A 14,078-nucleotide genomic window follows, 5' to 3' on the forward strand; every position below is an offset into this window, starting at 1 on the left:
TGTTTGAGACATCCTCTTTATGAACACTTTCTGTTTATGAATAGTTTGTGACACCTCTGACGAGGGTGGAAGAGTTTTAGAGGTTCACTCACAGCATGGAGAAGCAATCAGGCAGGGCAGCTGGGTTGCTGGTGGTCAAAGTGGGGTTTTGTAAAAGAAGTTTTCTCACTTGATAATATTTTGTCTGTTGTTCTGATCCAGTTTAAGTCACTGAATTGCAGTTTAAAAAATTTTAGAATATGGGCATCCAAGCAGCACACTGATTCAGCATGTGCTATGACAGGTGTGATGGCCTCCCTCCTTCAAGGGAAGACCTGAATCACAGCTTCTTGGAAGCACACCCAAGAAATGCAGTGGCACAAACACCACCTGCACTATCCAGGAATTGCCTTGATTGGTGTCAAGTGCAACCTTAATATTCTGTTTAGAGTTCTGGAAATTTCATACTTTTTTTCTGCCTGCTTTTCTTTGCATTTCTTAAGGTCTGTGTTTTTGTGCTCAGCTTTGCTAACACTAGTGAGTGCTGGAAGACTTGAATGTGTTTTAGGGGTTTTAGGACACCGAGAAACTGAAATATATCTGATGACTACAGATGACTCTCTCTTGCTTCATGCTTTGTCTTGTTTTTTCTGCAATGGGAGCGCCCTACAAGTGAAAACTGCTCAGCTCTCAATGAGTTAAATTAGAGGCTGCTGCTAAAAAGGGAATAGAAAATTACCCCTGTTAAATTAGATTTTTTCAGATTCTAAATTAAAGTGCTGATCTTGCAAAAACTTATAAAAGTGAAAAAGTACTGCTTAATGTAGAGGGACTGCCAGGTTAAAGGCTCCAGAGCTGCCAATTTTTTCTTGATTTCTGTGTCTTTTACCTTCTTTGCATAGCAAAATAACGTTAAGATGCATATTAAGGTATGATTTATGAAAGAATGGGTTGCATTGCATTAAAGAAACTTAAAGCTGTAGTATATGTCTCTGAAGAGACATATGAAGTATATGTCTGACATATTGATGGCACATAATTCATAATAGAAAGATATAGGACATTACGTTCTTATGTGAACAGTTCACCATCTGATTTCCTCAAATTTTTTTTATTGTTCTTGATCTTTAATTAGTTCACAATCAGATCATGATCTGGTTAGTTTTCCTCTTACTCACTTAAATTGAACTGTAAATAGAAGAATAAAGGTGCAATTGTAAGTGAATTAACAATCTCCTTTTCAAAGTATCTTTGAGACTTTGGTTTGGATTTTTTTTTTTTTTACACTCAGTTAGGTTAAGCTGAGAGAAAAAAATCCACAGAATATATGGTAAAATATTACAAAGAAATACACACTAAAAGAACTCAGTAGAAGATATTTTCTGAAAAAAAAGCCCCAACCCAACAACAAATGAAACACCCAAACAGTTAAAGAATATATCAGTGATACACTCAGATAAAAAGTCATAAAACACGGTTTTATAATTTAGGATATGAGAGTTAATACCTCTTTTCCATGAACACAAGTAATTTTTTCAGTGCACTCACCTTTGGGATTATTGTTTTCTCTCTTAAATGATTTCATCTGCAAATTTCATTATGGTTCCCATCTGGCATTTCTTATATAATGCTATGCCTTTGCTTTAGTGCATTCATTAAGGTAATTATAATTCAAAGTAATTTCTGAAAATAAGCCTTCATGCTACTACTATGTTCCTAAAACTTTATTACTGTTTGTATCTATGGCACTAAAACTGTCAGGACTAATGGTTCTGCACTGCTTGGCTTTTTTTATGTTTGTTAAAATGCTCTTGCCACTTGTTATTTCAGACTTGTTGCTCTGATTTTCTAGGAAGGAGAAATAACAAGGTGTGCTAAGTGGATTGAAAGGCATTGGAAGTGCCCTACATTCTTTTTTAAAAGCAAAAAAGCTTTTAAAATCAAATAACTGACTGTTCTTAAATTCACCTGTGAGATCTTATAGTTAGAGCCATCACCTAGAGAGCCCATGACAGAAGAGGTAGCCAGGACAGTACTGCTGAACCTCCTCAGTGGATTTATCCAGTCCTATTCCTATGGTTTCATGAGCAGTTTCTCCCTTCATCTCATCCCAGATTCCAGCTGGTAGTTTAATATCTTAAATTAAATGAGCTCCTCCCACTAGTAAATCACTGAAGTTAGTCTTCCCAGATGAAGATTCCCGTAAAGTGATTGTGTGGTAGCTGCTGAATAGATGGCAAAGAGAAATCTATTAAAAAAAGCATCTCCCCCGGGAAAAAGACTAGACTTTATCTCAATGTTCATTTTTCTGAGCTGCCTTCCCAAATGTGCCTTCACATTCTCCTCTAGTCGACATTGCCTTTCTTACAAATGTGAGACATCAACCTATTCTCTTCACTCTATTTCATCTTCCTTTCTCTTTATTTTTCCTTTTTTTCTTATTTTATTGTCTATTTTCCTTATTCTCATTCTAATTTCAGCTACTTCTTTTGTTCTTACCATTACAGTAGCTCATTATTTCCACTGCTTTAATCTTCCTTACGCTCCCCCTGTATTTCCCTTATCCCTCTACACTGTAGCCATCATTGTTCCCATGATCTTTCCCCTCATGTGACAGATCCCCTAATTTTGAGACACTTATTTTTGGTTTCTAATTCTCATCAATCTCCATGAAGAGCTGCTCAGACCTTCCCCCTACAACTGTATCAGGGAATTTAAAGACTCTTCTTGCTCTAGCTTGGGTGGCGATTTTACTTGTTGCATGTGGTCCATCACCACATAACTGATAACCGACAGATTTTTATGTTAGGGATAAGCTTTGCCTGTAAAATCTACAAAGTATGAGTAAAACTTAAGAGAATAGTTTATTCTGCTAATGCTCTAAAGTCTCATTCAGAGTCAACTTTTATCTTTGCTCTATGAATTTCTCCACTGCAACTTTGTAGTGTGATTTCTGAGAGTCATACTTCATGAAAAAACATTCATGATAAATCTTCTTACCTCTTAGTGATATTATTTTTACTTTGTACCTCAGAATGGCTACACTAATGTAAAAAAATTCCTCCACTGCCAGTTTTCTAAAATACCTCCTTTTCAAAAATTCAGCCCTCCTCCAAGTAAGCAACTAAGTCAAAGACAATTACTGTTAGCCCTCAATGACAATATATTAGTGGATATGGTCTTGAATGCATACAGGAGAATTTAATCCTTGAAAGTTTAATCTTTTATAATGAGATCTGAGCATCAGAAACCATAAAGCTGAGAATATGCACAGACATAAGGCAGTTATCACTCTGGAGATATCAAGTTGAATATATATTGGACAAAAAGGTGTTATCAACAAATTCAGCACTGATGAAAGCTTTTGCACATAAGTTATTTACTTCTGAGACAAGGCTACCTCACTCATTTGGATGAGTAATTGTAAGCAGTTTCCCTGTGAAATGCTATTATGCTTGATGTATTTTACAGCCAGAAAAGTGTATTGTATTTTAATATTTCTTCTTTGTGTGGTACATTCTGAAATAACTTTTCTTCATTTCCCTGTAGCTGTCATTAAAATTTCTATCTATTGTGTTTAATTTAATGCTGTAATCTCTGAAGTCCTTTTAAAAACAGTCAAGATCACAAATAGGTATTGACATAGAAAAAAAAACCAGTTTCTGATTAGGTTTTGCTCCTTATATAGCTAGAACAGCTTTGGCTCTCAGAATAAGATATTTCTTTGGCTAACTGTTGCTTCAGATTATACGGTCAAATGACCTTGTGGCAATATTAAAGAGCTTTTAAAGGAAGTGAAAAACTAGACAAACAAATAGGCAATGAAAACCACTGATCTTTTCAAAAGCTCTTTTTTTGAGTCAGACCTTCTTAATTTGGATATTTTCAAAGTTGCTAGCTGTAAGATTATGTTTAAAAGAACTCTTTCTAATACAGAATTTCAATTACTTTGTAATAAATTAAAGAGAACATATTTGAAGGAAGTAACCTAAGGCAATTCGTTTCAGCAAGTTGAAGATCAGGCCCATTCATTACTTAGAGGAATGACATTTGCTTAATATTATCCAGTTCAGCAGAGATACTCCACAAGAATGTGTCTGTATTCTTATTTAAGAATGCCCACTGAAGCCCCTTGAAGATGAATTCTTCAACTGTCCATGTTCTTTTGATCCTGTGAAATGCCAGGGAGAGCTGGAACCCCTGAGAAAGATGCACAGGGAGCCACTGCTCCTCACCACACACCCGTGAAATACCTAAACCAAAAGGCCAGGTGTGGCAGAGTCCTCATCACCTAGGAAGCTGATTGCATGGGCTAACATGTCTCTTCACCAACTACACCCTGGTAAATGTCTAGACTTCTTTTGTTTGCCAGAAGGGTTGTTATCCTGAACCTAAAAGGAATTCCACTGAAAGACTCTAGTAAGGGAGGATCACACACACAACTGTAGCTTCAGCCAGAAACTGCCTTCCTCTTAAATGACTAGTTGAGAGCCACTTGGGTGATAGAAGCATAGATACAACACTTATGCTTTTCAAGACCTTTGGTTTATAGAGACAGTGTACCCTGCCGAGGGCTTCTGCTCTGCCACTGCTAGACAAATGACAAGATCAACATTGTCAGAAGACCAAATTTTACATAACAACCTCCCATGCTGTAACAATATTACAGTGACCATTCTAGACTAGATCTAAGCTCTTGTCTCTGAAGGTAACCAAATGGATGACTCAGGAAAAATATGTTACATAACAAGGCAATTGTATGTAATGTTTTGTCTCTGTACTTCCTCAGCCTCTGTTTTGCAGTGCAAGATATTATCTATATATTTAGTAATATTTAATGGGTTTGTCTTTGACTAATTTGTTGAGACTTCTCTTGAATCCAGCTTACTAGAACAAGCTGACATGGTATTGGTCAGTGACAGATCATCTAGACGAGCAGTGAGATTTATATGAAGCTGCCTGCCTCCATCCAGTGCATGGCTGGACTGATTTACCCTTCATTTCTCCAAAAGCACTACTCAGTCTAGCTGCACCATTTTTAACCAGGTCACAACAGTATCCAAAGTCAATATGTAAAAACATTGGTACGGATTTGATCAATATAGAATGAACATAGAAATTGAAACACCAAATAGAAATATTCTTTATCTGGATACAGAACGTCTCATGTTTTATGAGCCTCGGTGCTCTCATTTGTTCATCACTATGCTGGTACTCTGCTAGTCTTTTCTCTTTCTGGACTTGGATTGATGTGTGGGTAAACAGTACAAGGACAACATGGATCATGACTCCATGCAAACCACACTACTTTTCTCCCCTGTCAGGTGTGGACTTGGTGCATCAGTGCACAACAATGGAACAGTTCAGTACAGTCTGGATGCTTCAGAATGGCCTGTCCCTTTCTTGGTGACAGTATGCTTACAGATCCATTTCTGCAAGTGATCTCCCACCTACTTCTTAGCCCCATTACTTCCAGGGTCTGTCAGTAGTTAGTTAAGCAAAGATTGGGTACAGAAGATGAGACTTCTTGCTGGCCTTACTTCGTGGGGACAGGCAGTTAGCGGGTGGTGGCTCACAGAGTGCTGGTCCAGGTGACAGTGGGAAGGCTTTGACTTGAATCTGGTGTGAAATTTTTTCTGTCCAAGTGACCACTGTGTGGCAACTGCTGCCCTTTAGCCACAACTCCTTGAGGGCCCCCAGTGCAGGGACCTGTAGAGACAGCTCTGGGGATGTGGTGGATGTGCTCAGGTTATACCAGTCACTGCAACTCAGTCCTGGACTGCTCTGGACAGTGCTGAGTCTCTGATGAACAGGGGGCAACATTCACAAATATTTCAGTATTCTCATTTGGGGAATTACTTGTATGAAACTAATTTCTCACAGACTTCAACAAACTTCCTTCTTGCTTACATAAGGCATGGTAACAGTGCATGACTATAAGGACAATTTAACGAGAAGGCAGCCAGTACTCACCCCTCTTTATAAATGTCACCCATTCCCTCTGTAAAGAATTTCCTCATAGCTCTGTTTGGAGGATATCTGTTGATTTGGAGAAGACTCCCACTGTTGATACCCAGCAGTGGGAATACACAAACTCCAGAAAGTGCTTTTTCCTTGTCCTTGAAGATTTAACTTATTTTTTAGGGGGGGTGGGCCACTCAAGGTCCTGTCTCTCAGGATTCCTTTAGAAATATTTAACAGATCAGCAAAATAACTGAACACAGGAACACCCTGGGCCTAAGCCCAAGCCCTGCCAGAGACTGGGAAGAGTTAAGCCCTGCGCTCAGCAGACCTCTCTACCTTATGCTGGACACAACACAACTCTTGAGGGGCTTGCTCTCCCGCTCTTGGGGATCAAGTCACTCTCTGACTCTCCAGAGCTATGTCTGGGTTCACAGTAACAGGCCATGAAGGAAAGTGAGAGAGAATAACAGCTTCTTATAGACAACACACACTCCTGTGTTTCATGGGCAGGAACTTCTGCTGGTCATGATGTCTTCTTCCCACAGACGGGCGGTAATGCAGCTGTGCCAGGCTCTGGGGAGGAAGAAATCAGGGCTGGTATGAGCATGCATTCTCTGCCCTCCATCTGAACATGTCCCCCTTGTCCCCCAGAGGTGTGTGCATGACCAGCCACAGGTCAATACCCCTACCTAGTGTTAAAGTATTGCCACCAGTTCAGCCCAGTCCACACCAGTTCTTGTTATGCAGCAACATCAAAATTGGTTCATACTTGGCTGTGAATCTAGCTGGTTTTCCTCTTTTCTCCTTATAACAGACTTTTTCTGTTGGATGTGTCAAAAAGCAGTAAACCCTCTAGATGATGTGGAAGCCTGTGTTGTCTTGGGGTGATTAAGGGTCAAGAGAAAAACTGTTGATTTGTGAAAGGGAATGAATATTAGCTTTTTTTTTTTTTTTTTTTTTTTTTTTTTTATCATCAATATTAAAATGCTCTGAAAGACTATGGTTTAGTTCTGAAAAACAAACTCATAAATATTGTCAGGCTTGTGATATATAATAAAATTCAGCATGTTTATATAGCTAGTTTTTTTCTTCTGAAGAATTCATTACACCAGGTGGCAATACAATGTGATAGAATTAAAAGTACATGAGAAACCATAAATACAGCTGTTCTTAACTTTTGTGTGCTTGAATATATAACCTTAATATCTTTTCTTTAAGGAAATTTTTGTGATAAGTATGTGGAGTAATGTTTATTTGCATTGCAGTAATGCCCAGAAGCCCTGGTTTGGATCAAGCTTATTTATTGTGCTGTAGATCAAAATCTTAGTCTTTAGTATTGGAGTGAAAATTACTTGCTCTAGCACAGCAAAAGGCCACTGAAGTCAGAGGAGAACAAATGGCAATAATACATACGCCACTGTCCTATCCCATCTGAAGACACCTATCTAAATCTGTAACTCCAGCCTACTGACCTCCAGTGCAATAAGCCCTACAAAACTTTTCTTTTGCCCAGATAGAAATGTGAGGTTGCCAACCCTGCATAATTCACATAGTCCATAGAGACTACTGAAACCCAGCAGCCAGTTCACAGTGCTTTAGAACCCCTGAATTTGGAAGCTGGACAACTTTATGTATTATGTTTTGAATAACATTTTTCTGATTAATATTTCACAATTTCTGAGAATAGCTCCTAAGTGCTGAATCACTGCTAGTCATTCAGTCCTCTTTCCCACTACTTTCCCCCTTCTCACTAACCCACTTGCAAAAAGCAGAACAGCAAGATTTTTCCACAGCCTCCAAGTATACTTGTTCTCTAATCTTCACTGTTTGCCACTGATTGCACTTGCGTGCTTGTGATGTGAGGTCAGAATGAGAGATGCATCCTCAGTTAAAGAAAAAAAGGTAACAGTTCATCAGAATAGGCAAGTAAAAGAGGATGTTTCTTTTGCCATAAAACTGTTCTCATTTTTCAGAATGTCTTGCTGAGAAACATTTTCAGTTAATTAGATAAATCATCTTCTTCATTTTAAACAACCTTAAACATAATTTGTAATCACTGCCAAGAAAGTCCAATTCACTTTTGCATGCATGTTTAAAATAACATTATATTGTATGGGGAAAGTGAAATCCAGTTACTCATTTGAATGACACCTCTAACACCCTGTCCAGCAAGAACTGATGTTGCACTCATATCAATTGCTATTGCCTGGCATATCACTCAGTGTGGTGCTGCTGGAGAGGCAAATCGTTCTCTTCATGCAGCAGCAGGTCTTCTAATCAGTCTTCTATGACATATCTGGTTTCTTTTCATAGATACATTTAGTTCTGAAAGAATTTTTTTCCTCCTCATAATTACTATTTTCCAGGTTCCTACCTGATCAAAGCATAAGCACATCTATCCCTTAGATACAATTCTTTAGTGTTAAAAACCCAGAAGGACACTACATTTAGACTTTTGAAGGTATAATGAGAACACTCTTCTCCACAGTGAGAATTTGTTCTTTTCAAAGTAGTATTATAATTATTATAAATTATTTAATAATTATACTAAAATTAATTTTTAAAAAAGACAAAAAATTGGGGTATACTTAATGTATAGTTAATTAGTCACTTGGCAGCCATCAGATAGAATTTTTATTTCTGTAAACAATGACTGTCATTTTAGAAGCCATCTGAATATCGTAGCAATGACATGGATGAACAGGCACTAAAGTACAAATATGTTTTCTGAAGAGTAACAAAATAACAACTTGCAGAGAAGCAGAAGAATTGTTTGGTTAGTTACAATACATTGTCCTACAATTTCTATTATCAAAACCATTTTGACCTTGTTTTAAAGAATATGCTACATCCAAACTAGCCACATACAGTATTCCTTTTATATATTAAATACATATCTCAGGTCTCCTTGCAATGAAGTATTACAGATATTTCAGCAAGTACTTGAGATAAATGTCTCTACCTCTCTTTCCACCTGCTGTGTGTAGTCCTATTTAGAAATCAGTCTCAATTATCTCATCAGATGCAGAGCGTCAGATTTACTACCTGAATTCAGGTTTATAGGGGAATAAGTAGCACTCAGGACCAGAATTCTAGGTACAGCCATATGCACACAAGAGTATTCAGTGTGTAAACAACTGCTATGCCATGGACATATCCTGCACATTACCTATAAGATTTAATTCACTTCAAGTCAATTGAAAGACTCCATTAAAGGAAGATGAAATAGATCCTTAATAGTACGATATAAATTGCATTGGATAGGTACATTTTCAGTAGCAGCCACCCATTTTCAGTGGTTTTTTTTTTTTTTTTTTTTTTTTTTTAATGAGAGACTTACTAAAGTTGTTTGCGATTCTATAATGAAAATTGCCAGTACAGTTATACAGTCCTAAGGTGGGAGCTGGGGGTTGTGCTTTCCTTCTTTCAATTTATTTAAGTGGGGAATCAAGATTTATCACTGTTTTGATAGTTCATCTCCTTGTTTAAGTTTCAGTATAGTGAGAACACCATCCTTTAATCCTTTATTATTATGGTCATTATGGGCAGCTTAATTTATGAACAAAAATCCATACATGCTTAAGCAATATTGCAAACTTAAGAGTGATATTGAAAATGCAAATTACAAAATAAAACCAAATATCATTATATCACAATTATTGGAAAGCAATAGCTCTTAGTTATTACTGGCAGGTCCAGAGCATGGGAGCTCTTCTATTCCCAGCTTTTCTGTTTTTAAACAAACCATGATTACAAGTTCCAGTGCTTACAGACTCATTTATTCACTTGTTAGTGTCGTTATTCACCTTGTATCAGAGCAAGATATCTTAAAGCAAATTAGTTTGATTTTTGCTTTTATCTTAAATAGATATGCTGTTAATTCAATGTAGCTGGGCTTCAATGTCAACCATTAGTAGGGTGAAATGAATTAGCCAACCAGTTTTCTTGAAGACTCTTCAGGTTACCTTACAGTAGAGCAAGGAATTATGTCTCTAATGTGCAGTTGAAGAGCAGAACAGACACTGATGGAGACTGCAGTTCTTCTTTCCTATATTAGAGAAGTCCCTTTTGAAGGCAATTCTAGAGCATGTTTTGGACAACTGTATAACAACACAGATATAAAACCTCAGTAAAACAAGGAAAAGCAGGACAGAAAATATAGATTAGATTTTGAAACCTCAAAAATTGTTTTTGAGTGGTAACGTGAGCTAACTGGAAGGAGTGAAGAAAGTTCTCATTTCTTCTTTGTCTTTTTCAGCACATATGTAAGTATTTGTCAGATTCTAGGCTCTTACAGTGAAGTAGATATTCCAGAGACTGTATCAAATGTATTCCACTCTGTTATGCTTTATTAAGCTCCTGAAGCAAACAAACCCATGTTCTGTGTTGAAAGAGTCTTTCTTAAAGGAAAGAGTGCCATCAATGAGGACAGGGGATATCTAGGAACGTTTGGGAGGTTTGAGGCTGCTGACTGTTGGGCCCTCGAAAAGCAGCATGGTGATGGTGCTGAGGGATCGGTTTGGGGCTGTGCAGCTGTAGACAGACATCCAGAGCAGAGGGCTGGGACCTGCGTGTCAGCTGTCAATCAACCCCCCCAGGTCCTGCTCTGACTGGCAGCTCTCCAGCCACTCCTCCCCAAGCCTGGGGGAAACATCCAGGGAGACTGAGAAGCATCACAGAGTGAAGGAAAAGTAATACATAAGATCTCCTGGTTTGATAAATGTGAAGACACTGGAGTACAAATGTATGAAAAACCCCACCTTTTTAGGTGTAATATGAGTGAAGGAGTCAAACAAGGGAAAATGCTATGGTAACTTGAGTCTGGTTCCTAAACTGACTAGCCTTAGATCTTCCATGTAGTAAACTTATCAGCTTACCAACCTCTAAGAGGAAATGCCCCTGGCAAGGAATCATTTGTTTAGGAAGGTTTCCATGGTATGGCATTTTGTGGAGAATAATGACACACAGTATCTTATATGAATGCTTCATACTGAGTATATAAAACCAAACTGCAGTTGACTGAAATGGTTAAAGTGTTCTGTGAAAAAAACATTGAAAAATAAAACTGATCCATTGGAGCCTATTATAACACCCATATCCTCACAGAACAGAACAGATTTGCACTCTCACTGCCATCTGGAATGGAATTATGTTAGCAGCCTCTAAAAAATACTAATTAACTATTTCATGCATTTCCATGGTGTGATCCTTCTTTTCTCTATTTACAACCCCCGTTCAGTTAAGAATGACAGCTTTAAAGTCATTGTGTGAATGTTGCCTTTGCTTACTGTTCAGATCAGAAAGAGTAATAATGTTTGTGGAACAGATACATGAAACATGAAAGATAATTTAAAAGTAGTCTCTCTATCATTGAGTTGCTGGCCTTTGCTAAGATATAGCTGTAACAGATGCTGCTTAAACTTACTAGATTATATATTCTTACAAGTAAAATGAACATCAGGTATGTATGATCAGTCTTTTACAGGTGTTTAAAATAACATTATTGACAAGCAAATAATGAAAAAAAAATCAATGAAAGTATATCTTTCTTACTGCTGGAAGGGAGCCCACAGTAGGTTTATGTGGTTGCTCAAATTGGTCATTACAGTTAATGTTCAGTTTTAAAGCAGCACTGTGTGTGATTTGCAATTAAAAAACTGAGTTTTCCTCTTTCTCGTCTATTTGTTATTCACAAGAAGTTGTGGAATAGTTTTACATAAATAAGTTTCAGACTCAAGGCTGTTTCTGAAATGCTCACTTCAATGATTCAGTAATTGTGATTCATGTTTTGTAACGGATCACTCAAAACACATGGTATTGTTCCCCTTCTATGAGAGGAAGACATAAAATGGTGAACGTATAACTCAATTTCTATATGTATGGAAGAAATAGAACAAAAATTTAAGAAAACATCAAGTTTCACGAACTTTTAAAAATTACCCAGTGTGTGATATAGTAATAGAAAACAAGCAAGAGTGAAGAATTAAGATGATAAATATTTAATCATTTATCTCCAAACAATCCAGAGGTGAAACATTTTGCTTTGGTTGGTCTCAAAGTCTGCATTGTTGAATTCTTTTCATCCTTTAAGCCTTTCAGATTTTTATCTGGTTTATCCCACGAATGGCTCCATCTGGAGGACATGAGCTACATGGAACTGGAGTTTAAAAAATGTCCAAAAGATGTCCTGTAATTCATACGAAATAATTATGCCCAGATTCATTCCAGCAAAGTTGAGGCATTTCATTCTTGAATTTGCTTTTACTAAGGGAGGGGAGCACTAAGACAGCTGAAGAAGTGTTTTCAACTGATTCACTGAGCAAAAGGAGGAAATACTTTTTATTATTTTTTCCAATTCAATAAATCTTCCCAGAAAGGGCCATCACCCAAGTTGTGCATAGCTCTCCAGCTGCAGTCCGATTAGATTGATTCAAAGCAGTCCTATCTGGATCCAGAGTGAAGAACTTCCCTGAAATCTGTGTGTTGAGTGCTTAGACAATAAACTTGATGGCATCAAAAAGGGCTCAAGAGGAATGATTCATCTCTCCCTGATTTTGAGATCTAAGATGTAAGTGCCTAAACCGGAGCTAGTCACCCTAAAGGTCCCTTCAGCCAATGCAGAATAAAAGATGACTCTGTTTTAGATATCCTTAGATAACTGCAAAGAGTCATTAATATAACCTGTTTCAGTGTAAGATTTTCTACACTGTGCTTATTTAGGGTTAGGTTAGAAGACTCTCACTCCTGGTTGTAATGTAACTTGTCCATACTGTGAGTTTCAAGGCAGCAGATTACACCCTCAATGTTTTGAGTCTTTTTCATTAGTACTATGTAGCTGCCTCAGGCACAGCAATGCCCTGCAGGAGACAACGCCAAAATAACTCTTTGTTTTAAGTTATTAAGCACAGATTGGGTATATTATTCTGGAGTTAGTAATCTTGCTCTACAAAGGCCACCTCTTTAGATTTATCTAGGTTTTAGAGTGCAGATGAGTTAAATATTTCTGTACAGCACTATTTAACACAGGTTTTGCAGAACCCTCTAGATGCCTTTCACGAGGAACTCAAAAGACTGATCCCAGTCTGTAGGTACCAGAATTGACTGATAGTTTTGCCTCACCTCAGAAGGAACAGGACTCACGTGCATGTGTTGTCACCGTGCTGGCAGGTATGCATTGGTAATGCATGAGTACCATGTCAGATCATAACAATGAAACGTAAAGGAGAAGCAGCCCAGATGACCTGGTGGAGCATCTCAGCTAAACCTTCATTTCAGATCTTATGTTAGACAAAGATTAATGTAGTTATACTTCAGAGCAAAGCCCTTGAAATAACATTTCCATCAGAAAGCCTGCAATTGCAGGAAAGAAACACAGTCTGACAAAGCTTTTGTTTCTAATCACTAAACCAAGTACTGATGTGTTATCCATGACCACCAGTACTGTTTACAAGCTTGGTTGCTGTAGTAATAGTATCATATGAATATTGCAATTGAGACTGAATCCTTCTGGCAGCAGAATTAGTTTTCAAGCTGCTTTTAATTGCTTGTTTACAAAATCATCTATAATTTTCTGAGCACACAGCCCAACAAAATAGGAATAAACCTGAATAGACCTATAGAAAGTCTCCAGCATTGCCTTTCTGGGTAGAGAAACTGAATCCAAATTACAGAATAAAAAATAAAAAAAAAAAAGACCAGCAAAGACCAGGTCAATCAGATGGTCACTGACATGGCTGCTCCTTCCCTGCAGCTGCACAGGTGGGAGCTGGAGAGTTCTCTCTCCACTGCCAGGCCCCGGAGCAGCCCTGAGATGCTCTATGAGGGGCCCTCTAGAAGTCTCAGAATTGCAGCCCCTATTCTTGAGCCTGGGTTTAGTGTGACTCCAGGAATCCCACAAAGTAAGGATCAACACACTTTGCTGAGTCAGAAACCGAGGCCCATCAGCAATGATACCTTCCCCAGCATCCCAACGCTGACTCACTGTCTCAGGTGTGGGTGCCAGCTCTGAAACCCCCCTGCAGCTGCTAGAAGGGATATAAACCTTCCTGCTAGGCAGTACAGCCTAGTGATTTAGGCTACTTGCAGCACTTCAGTGCTGCTTCTCCAAAGCCATTTTGAACACCAGTGATGAGACA

This window comes from Athene cunicularia (genome assembly GCF_003259725.1).
Source record: "Athene cunicularia isolate RWA chromosome 2 unlocalized genomic scaffold, athCun1 chr2_part1, whole genome shotgun sequence".
NCBI classification, from domain to species: domain Eukaryota; kingdom Metazoa; phylum Chordata; class Aves; order Strigiformes; family Strigidae; genus Athene; species Athene cunicularia.